The following is a 10,429-nucleotide window of genomic DNA, read 5'->3' on the forward strand; positions in this document are numbered from 1 at the left end:
GTCATCAATAGATTACCAATATTTTGATAGAAGAAAATAATGGGCTTTTCTAACAGAAAGTTTAACAATCTTTATCCAAGGAAAAGCCAAACATTCAATGGCCATGTACATACTCGTACTTCATAAAGAAAGCCTCCATAGAGCATGTAGAATTTCATGATAATCGATTCATTAACAATCGATGAATAAATCATAAATCTCTTTTTAGTGGTTTTTGGAAACAGTACACAGGCTGAGAAATCAGGAAGAATCGATGTATTACTTTAAATATTTTATTTATAACTCCCATTGAAATAGTAATGAAATCAATTCTGATTGAAACTCTTTGCCCGAATCACAAACAATGGGAAAATCTCCTAGTGCATGTCGTTTTAGTCAGTATTTGATTTAATTAATGGATTTCCCATCAAATGAAAATACTTTCCCATGAAGAGAAATTCAGAGTAAAAAGGTCTGGTTCTATTACAGCCCTCCCCCAGAGAGAGAGAGAGAGAGAGTGCGAGACCTCTGGTTAAGCATTAAGCAAATCATTAAACATGGACTACCGAACGACCTCCCTTGGACCTCCCCCCCACCGCCTATTTGGGGGGAAATCAATCACATAGAAGGGAAACAGATGCAGCAGCCCCGACCACGAGTTCAGCGACTACTGGCCGACGTTCTGGCCAAGTTAAGGGCGACCCTGCCACCGACCACCCTGGGGTCTGTCTTCTGTCTCTTCCGAGGCGGTCGGTCGGTCGGACGGGAGATGGAGATGGAGCTGGAGAGGAGAGTGGGAATGTGCTGTGCACAGAAGTAGAAACTGCAACCGGTCGCTGGTACCGGGCTGTCTGCAGTCTCCATCTCGCAGTGGGGCTCGCGTGTAGCAAGTGTCTCGCTCTCTTGCTCTCTCTCTCTCTCGCTCTCTGTGGAGGCCATGCTGTGCCGCTTATTAATGACACACAATTTTTGTATCATTTACGGGTCACAATAATGTTGCCCCACTCTGGGTGTTTTTTTTTTAGTTCTTTTTTCGGTTCTGGGCTGCACAGAAGCGCATTCTTAAGCTGCACAGAAAAGCAGGCAGGCAACTGGCCGGCTGGCCGGCTGGCTTCCATAATTTATTATGCGAGAAATCTTATTCACGTGACTTATTTGCTTTTGAATCGAGAGCCACACAGGTACGAGTGTGGCGAGTATAGGCCCCCAAAGAGAGAACAGAATCAGAGTTCAGCGTCCAGAAGCCGAATCGGAATCAAGTAAAGTAGAGTTGACCAGTGGATGACTCATAGGACAGCTAGATAATGGCGGTGGTGCCTTGATGTGGGTCCCAATTCCAATTCCAATACCAATTCCAGATCAGAGACGGACACACCTAGCAATCCCATGCGGAGGCAGGGTCCAGTGGCGACAGCAGGCAAATGGAAACGAAAATACCTATAATGAAACAATCACGAATATAATTGAAGAAAGGTGAAGATTAGTTGTATGTCAATGGGGATTATGAAGCGAAACAAGCAGGAGAGGGCAACAAGTCCTTGGTCTGTACATATCATAAATGCGGAACACCTCCTTGAAAGGGTATCCAATGCTCCGTACTCTTTGGCTGTTTTTTTCTCTCCTATAACCAATCCAATCCACTCCTCTTCTCTTCTCATTTCATTTTCTTTTTTCTTGCTTTGGGTTTGCTTTAATTTATTTTCATTTGGGTCCGCGTGCGATTTTTATGCTCATTTTTGTCGAAGACATTTAATGATCGCATATATAATTTGAGAGAATGCGTATGCGAATGCATGTCCGTGGCTTGTGAGTGTCTCTGGGAGTCCCTTTATTGAATGCGAATGTGTGGATCTGTGGATCTGTGGATCCGTGGATCCGTGGATGGGTGATGGAGCTGCCACGGGGGACCCAGCCACTGCCATTGGGGCACTGCCTCTGCCTCTACCTGTCTTGTGGCCGCCGCAGTGCAGTTGCTCATAATTTTATGGGAGCTGCTGCTTCGGCAAATACACTCGCTAAATTTATGCACATTCCAGCCGAAGCCCCAACTGGCACCGCTCCTCCCCCCTCTGCCCCACAACAAAGACAATTTGCATACCAAAAAATTGGAGGAAAATATCAAGGATAGTCGAAGCCTTGAATGCCCATCAAGATGTGTTGAAATATGCATTCCATCGGAATAATCTGTGAAATTATCGATAAATAGATATCTCTAACGAATGGATCTCTTATCAAGAAAATGAATGCTTTGTGGTTTCAAAGACTTTTCCTTTGGCCAAAATGATCATGCCCCATGCGAGGGTAGCCCACACCGAAAAAGGAGGAAGGCATATGTTTGCGAAGGTGCAAGGACGGATGGCTATGGGTATGGCTATGGGTATGGGTATTGGGGATCCGCGCGCACTAAAAAGGAGCCGCCCGCTCAGTTGGAGCTCTTAACAAATTTGTTCAGGGCAACACGCCCAAAAATCAACAACAGCGACCACAATTGGAGTCCCAGAGTGCCAGAGTCCGGGCGGGGGCTCTGGATCTTTCGGTTATGATATCTGAAAGATACAAAAAGAAGAAAAAAAAAAAACAACCAAGGAGACCCCTGGCACACACACAGGTCCCTCCCCCGTTCTAATTACGAGAGCTGCTCGTGTGCCGGAGCTTCGGGTTTTTTTTTCAGATTTTTCAGTTTTGTTCGGCTTGTGTGTTTTTTTCTCTTTTTTTTTTTGGGTTCGATCTGTTTCGTTACGCTTCTGGTTTTTGGTTTTCTTTTCACTTCTGCGCTGCGGTGACAACATGAAAGGCAGAGGAGAACGGGAAGGCCAAAAAAAACCCAAGAAGAACGACAACTGCAACATCTGAGAGGCCGATACAACAATGACAACGCCTTGACTAAGCTGGGTCAATCAGCCAATGGATGGTTTCGATGGGGCAGGGGCACGCACCTCGGTGGCGGGTTACGGGCTACGGGTTACATGCTTCGGTCAGTAGGTGCGGCCCCAGTCCCAGCCCCAGCCCATGCCCCAAAAAACTCCATAGAGAACGTACATTTCGGTAGCTGCAACATAACTTTTCTTTAAGTGGAAAGATTGAAGCATGCTCCCTCCATCGCAGGGCGGGAAAGGAGCCACATGTAGCAGATAGAATGAATGATAATTATTGCGGTGAAAACTGGGCCCAAGGACACATGAAATCTGTGGCGCGTGGCGCATGGGGCAGGGATTAAAACCCAGGCGCGTATGCACTTCTACATGCCACATTCCACGCTCCACGCTCCACGCTCCACTCGAGAGTCAAGAGTCAAGGTCTCATTAAATGCTAATTATGAACTATTTTTAACCCCATTAATCGGTTTAGCTCTTGAGCCCCTCCTCTGTCCATGGCTGGTTAATGCTTCTGCAATTTACCCACAGCATCCGCTTCATTAACAAATTGCAATTGGCAGGATCCGTTTTTGCATAGGTCTGAAGGTGCACCTTTCTCCTTTGAGATTTCTGTAGCGGTTTTTATGTGGCTGTAAGCCTTGCCACGTGTAATCGCATGACGTCAGTTGGTTGCTGCATATGAGGGGCAAATGTTACAAAGAAAGTGTGACTTTTCTGCAAGGGCTGAGTGGCGCTGCTGCATGACACGCGAGATGATATTCATGCGATATGTTGCAGAGAACACAAACAGAAACAGAAACAGAATGTATTCCTTGGGAAATACATTGAGACGATGATCCCCCAATCGATCCGCCTTTTGATTTCATAAGTATACGTCCCCCAGGCCCAAGGATATGGCTAATTGTATGGCTAATGTGCCGAAAGTCATGCCAATCAACCAAATGATCTTTGACCTCTGATCAGCCCCCGCAGCCACGCCCCAGACTGAATCTCGATCTTGATCTCGAATTACCCAAAAAAAAAAAGGGCGTTGTCTGGCGTTGTTTAGGCTAATTGGGCGAGGAGGATCGAAGGGAAGAAATTCGATCTGAAGGCGAAAGAATTTCGTCTCAAAAATTTCTCAAAGATTCAGAGGGGAGAGAGAGAGAGAGAGAGAGAGAGGAGCTGAGGATCAGCGACAACAATTCATCTCAATATGCCAAAGTCGCTTTCAACGATTGCATTGTTTGGACATCATAGAGAAAAGGGTCGGCCGCAGAGAAGGCAGACTGTGAGACGCCTGGGCACCCAATGGTAGACAGACCCAATTTCAGGAAGAAGTTGAAGCTGCAGCTTAAAGAAGAACAAGAGAGAGCCGCAGAGAAAGAGAAAGAGAAAAAGATGAAAATGAAAATAAAAATAAAGAAAAGAACAAAAAGGGAAGGATTATCCCGGCAATGATCAACATGGCAAAAGAATGAAGACATCATCTCTCTACCGCTCTCAAACAGTAGGCCAATTCACACACTGATTGAATGGTCGAATGGTAGAAGTAGAAGTAGAAGGCCGAGAGTGAAGGGAAAGAGCGGTAGCCGCCAAGAGGGTGGGGGTGGGAAAGAGAGGGAGGCAGGCTCAGAGTGGCAGCAACTTGTATCGGTCGCTCGTCTCTTTCTCTCAAGAAAACTGAACAAAGGGCAAACCAATGCACATGCATCCGTGCATTGGTGGAGGAGTCCGAGGAATCCGAATCCGAATCCGAGGATGCCGATGCTGATGCTGATGCTGATGAGGATCGAGGACCGACAGACAGGCCGACGGACAGGTAATGTCGGTCCCTGATGAAAGAAAGTAAAAATCAATTTCAACTCGAGAAAAACAATTACTTTCTCATATATCGCTCGCCCGTCCACTGAGAGAAACGTGTGCTGATGAAAGGGCAGCATTTTTGAGGCTATCGATCGCGGCATGCGGCAGCGCATCTCGGTCGCTTGTAATAAGCCTCCTATTGATGTTGCTCGGGCACTTCATACACTTGTACATAAATTAAGGAGTGGGTTCTCTCCGTCTCATATGTACATACATATGTCCCATATCGGTACTTTCCTTCTCTGTTATTCCTTTTCATAGACCACTTTCCATACCTCCCCTTTATGCATAATCTTTCGCTCAGTGTAGCGGGAAAACAAATTTGGTTTCGAAGACAGGCAGGCCTTCAAACTGCACACACAAATACTCGTACTCACACGAGTGCGTCATAGTGTCAATCAAAAAAGGTTGCACAACAACCATGCCACAACATGTTGAAGAGCGTTGTTGTTGTCATTGCAGATAAACTGCTGTAAATCTGTAGAAACCGTTCGTTCTCGTTCTCCTTCTCGGCCTCTGCATTCCGGGAACCCAACAAATAATATTCTTTTCTCTGAGCGAAGCGAACCCCTTTGCCTTCCATTGAATCTGGGAAAATTCGGCTTCGGCCCCCGCCCAAAGAGAGACAACAGTTTGATTTGATTTAACCTGGCCCAATGTGGAGGCCCAGAGACTTAGCCGTGTGTCTCTCTCTCTCTCTCTCTCTCTGTCCGATAAGGCAATCTGTTCACTCTCCATTGTTGGGTTTGTTGGTGTTTTGTCAGCATTGGGCCATAAGCCCAGCGAAAGACGGTGGAAAATTTTGATTGACAATGCTCATTGTGCCCTTGCAGGGGGGTACTCTGACTTTGACAGGGAATCCGAGAAGGAAGCATCATCCTTGAGAGGAGAAATATCAACTATAAAACTTTAGAAATCTGACTACTCTATCATTTGTAGCGTATCTTCAGCTTCGGCCCACAATTTGTTGAGTTTTTGTTTGTTTGGTTGCTTATTGTTGAAGCGACAGCAACACCCAAATCCAAATCCGAATCCAAATGTTGTATTCGAAAACTTTTCGTGTTCGGAAGGCAGTCAATCAAAAATTTTCAATTGAATCTTTCCTTGAAGTGTTTTTTCTCTTAGCTGGTTGCGCGTTTTCCCTTGTGAATGGGATATCGAGCACCTTCTGTGGCCAGTGCTGCCCATTGGCTCGCCTGCCCTACTGGTGCTGCCAATTTCTGTAAAGATGAGCGAGCCCGAAGCTCTCTCTTTTTAATCCCGATTGTGTGCCACAGAACATTACATGAAACACATTACAGGATGGTTGCTGGTTGCACCGCCATTTGAGGCATAACCTTTTTGCGTAACACTTTAACGTAACGCAAAGCAGTGAGTAAAATCCGTTACGAGTTGCAGATTTTATTTTTCTTTGCCTGAAAAAAAAAATAGAGAACAACTGGAAGGGCAAATCTTTGCACACTCTCTCGTAACGTAACCCGCTGAAAAATGCACGAAAATTGCGCATACGCCGCGTGTGTCGCTCTATCTGTCTGTCTTTCTCTCTCTGTGCCGCTCAATACGTTCAACTGTAAATAATAGGGGGAAAATTTCAATTCGAAATTCCAATTTCCAACAATAACACAAAATCCGTATCCACATATCTACATACGAGAGTATCTTTCTTTTGTATCTTTGTATCTGTTCGCTGTTGTGTTTGGCTGTGGCATTGTGCAGGCATTTCCGGTGTGTGGCTCTAAAGGAAATTTTTTATGACGTCAACACACACACAGACACACAGAGACATAAAAAACAATCCGCTGCACCAAAAAAAAATCTTTAAAAAAAGATGAAGAAAAATAGTAATAATAATAAAAAAAAATAAAAACGATTGAAGTTGAAAATTTAAAGTTTTCTTTTCTTATTTTCGTTTTTTTTTTTTTTTGGGTTGCATGGAAACCAATAAAAAGAGAAACATGAAATCGAATAAAAACGTAACAATGTTGTTGCCCTACCCTCTGCCTACCTTTGCCATCTACGCAATCCAGCAGATACTTTTGTAATTCGAATCATTATATTATGTGTGTATCTAGAATCGATGGAAATGTAGAAACTTTCCTATTCGGCAAGAAATTTGATTATCAAAAGCGTAATCTCACAGAATCTTTGGTATTTTCTAAAAAAAAAAATATCATCATATTTGCAAAAATCTTGAAAATAAATCTGATAGGTTTCCCACATAAATTCGCATAGAAAACCATAAAAAACTATCGCTCAAAGCTTTGGACCTCGTTGCCACTCTTTCTTTCTTCTAATATCGAATCAATACGTCATATAGCGATGGATTTGCATGGGTATCTACTGCTTGACACCTCAAAGATAGCCTTATTTTCTCGCTTTTTGTTGTTTGGTTGTTTGTGTTTTTTTTTTGGCAATGGGCCTACAAATTGGCTGCCTTGTCTTGGTCACATATTCGTGGCGTCCAAATATGCATAATTAATTTTGTTTTATTTTTGTTCCTCCTCCAGCCCCCGTCTGTTCCCTCTTTTCTGCTCGTCAGATTTTCTATGCAAACAACAAGAAGAAGAGACTCAAAAAATTAATAATAATACAAAAGAAGCTACTGGGGAACGATCCCTGTATCTGTATCTGTATCTGTATCTGCATCTGTATCTTTCTCTGTTTCTGAAACCATCTCTTTTTCTCTACAAAACGGTTCCCTCTTCTTCTCCACTGCTCCACTGCTGCTTCTCTTCGTGTTCTTCGTTTTGCTTTGGTTTTTTGTTTAATAATGAGACGACATTTCGAACGCATAAAATCGTCATAATAATTTTTGATATATGAAGCAGCATATACAGGCGGTGTACAGGCGCGCTAATATCAAACGAATTCTTTTCAAGATAAAGAAGCAGCCAGCAAGACAGGAAGCTCAAGCCGCTCTGAAGATACCCTTCCAGCAACATGTATAGATGAAAATACCAGGCATTGTGCACTTTTTCAGCGAGATATCTTCGAACTTGAGAATTTTTCAAGGGCACAGGAAGTAGGATATGGCCTCATCGGTGCTCCTTATTGATTCGAAAGCCCCTACCAAATCTATATACAAAATCATCGTAGCTTCCTCTGCAAGGGTATCACAAAAATAAAAACCGAAGCGAAACCGAAGAGTCAAAGAGTCGTTCGGCCACGACTCTGCGCTGCGCTGCGCTGCGCAGTGTCTCCATCTCCCCCACTCGGAAACTTGATTTTGTTTTTGTGGAGCTGTGTGTGGAGCGACAGTAGCAGCTCCTTGGATGAAGCACAGGGGGAAGGGAGAGTGTGGGCTAGGCTGTGCACCCATTAAGTACTGGCCAAACGACACAGCAGCAGCAGTGAAAGCAAAGACGTTTTTGGAGTAGATATATGACAATTACTCGCTGTATTATAGGCTCTTAGAATTTGGAAAAAGGTTTATCGAAAATAAAGGGAACCATTGGTAAAAAATTGACTTGTCCTTCATTTTATTTGCTAGATTTTTGTTTTTTTTTTTCTGCTGATTCGTTTAGGCGGTGCTTAAGAGGAGGGGCTGCCGCTTGATGCTGACACTGAGGCTGACCAATTCTTATAAGAAAAGCCCCCCAAAAGACGCAAGAGGCAAAAGACATAAATAAAGAAGAGAGCCACAGCGAAGAAGAGTCTGAAAAATCGACAACAACAGCAGAAGCGGTAGCCAAAGCTCAAGGTATATTTCAGAGAGAGTAAGGCAACGGACAAAAGCTGACGAGAGAGAAGGAGAGAGCTAGCCCAATTGCGCTCTGCGACACAACGAGAGTGTGCTTGGGCCTAGTCGTTGGTTGGAGCTATCAGTGCCTCACCTTGTGCGCAATATACCCTGCAGATGCTGCAGTGCAGAGCGAGAGAGCGAGAGAGCGAGGGAGAGAAAGAAAGAAAAAGAAGCAGCATTAATCGTAACAATGTTATTAGTCGTACAACAGGGGATTAGGCTACCGATTCGTGCATCCCCGAGAGAGAGGATGGGGACCACGACGACTCTCCCCCTCACGCTCCCACCTCCTCTCCAACATCGTAGCACTCTTTTGTTACCTCTTCTCTCTTTGTTGTTGTTGTTGGGTTTTGTGGGGGGGAATGGTGGATGGGGGAGGGCGAAGCGATGCGATTCTGCTTCTGCTTCTGCCTTGGCTTCTGCGTTCTGCGTTAGTCTGCTTCTTCTTTTTGTATTCTTTTTCTCTTCTTTCTTTCTTTATTTTGGGCGCGTTTTATGGACAATCTTATGGCGGTGATTAAATCATGGTGTTGCACAGCGAATGCGTCGTATCTGCCCCAGCCCAGGCCTCTTGCCCTGTGGGCGGGGTCTTGCAGGGGGGTGGAGAGAGATAGAGAGACAGAGAGAGAGAGAGAGAGCGAGAGATGGTAATTGCATGGGGCATACCCTATATATCATGTTTTTGCTTGTAAAAATGTGCTGTAAAATTGATTCCAAGTATCCATTAACTAGGGCATAAAACACCCGTTTTCCAACCCATAGAACCCATAGAACGTATCCATGAAGTTGATTACTTAATATCGAAAATGTCTTAGTTGTTGGAAATTCTCAAAGAATTCTCTCGGACCGTCTGCTCCTTCTCCTGTGGCACAATCTTCCACCCATCCAACCCAGCTTCTGTTGCACCTCCTCCAGCATGCACCATGCACCATGCACCATGCACCATTCACTTTTAGTGTCCGCTTCTAGAATGTTTCGAGCGTTTGCTGTCCGCCTAATTGCATTAATTAAATGCCAAAGAAGTTCGCCAGAAAGAGAATGCCGCCACACACCGCCAAGAGGCAGCGATTCCTCCGAAAGTTCTTGCAATTTTGTACGGTCATTTCCAACATTGTTGGATCGAATGCCGAAAACATGCCACACAGAGGAGTGGCAGCCCTGTCAACACGTAACTCCCCGCCAGAAACCGCCCAGCAGCCCTGGAGCGAGCGATAAAGAGGAGGTGTGGACAGGAAAATGGAAAATGGAATACTGATCGATCGATCGATCGATCGAAAAATGAGCAAAGCGGAAGGGAAGGTAGACCTCAAAGTAATTGCCAAATAATTGCACAGCACAGGCAGGACGAGACGACCTCTTCCTGCCCCTAAATCCTGGCCCGAAGGCAGGCAACGTTGCTCCTTTTTTCACGAGAGATATTTGCACATCGGGTTACCCCAAGGAGGAGATGGTAGATGGTAGATGGTAGATGTACAGATAGGATCCTGGCAGATAAAAGCACTATGGCACTATGGCACTATGCTCCTTCTCCGGCTTCTCTGGCATTCAGGGTGTGCAAAGAGGCGCAATTAACGCGGAACAAAGAGCGGAAAAGGAGAGAGAAAACAGAGCGGGAACACATAGCGAGAGCGGAGTAGGGGTAGGGGTGGGGGTAGGGCATGCCGGGAGGGTTGACCGAGTTTTTAATTGAATGCATCACAGCGGAAAAGGTGAAAATACTTTGTGTCTGTCCCTCCTCTCCCTGTCCCTCTACTTCTGCCACCAACTAAAATACAAGAAAATTGTGTAAGAGCCAGAGAGTACACGGGATGATAGGCGAATACGGAATATGGAATACCCTCCAAAGAAACAAAGAAATGCTTCAAAGTATTATTATTTTAATATTGATTTAATGTAGAACGATATTCAACACCTTCAAGGTAACTCGTGCTCTGATTTCGATCGAATCTTCATCCCCGTGGCGGCCTTTTCCTGATCCGACACCAGC

The sequence above is a fragment of the Drosophila persimilis genome, unplaced genomic scaffold, assembly GCF_003286085.1.
Source record: "Drosophila persimilis strain 14011-0111.01,24,50 unplaced genomic scaffold, DperRS2 tig00000606-arrow-arrow-pilon, whole genome shotgun sequence".
NCBI lineage: Eukaryota > Metazoa > Arthropoda > Insecta > Diptera > Drosophilidae > Drosophila > Drosophila persimilis.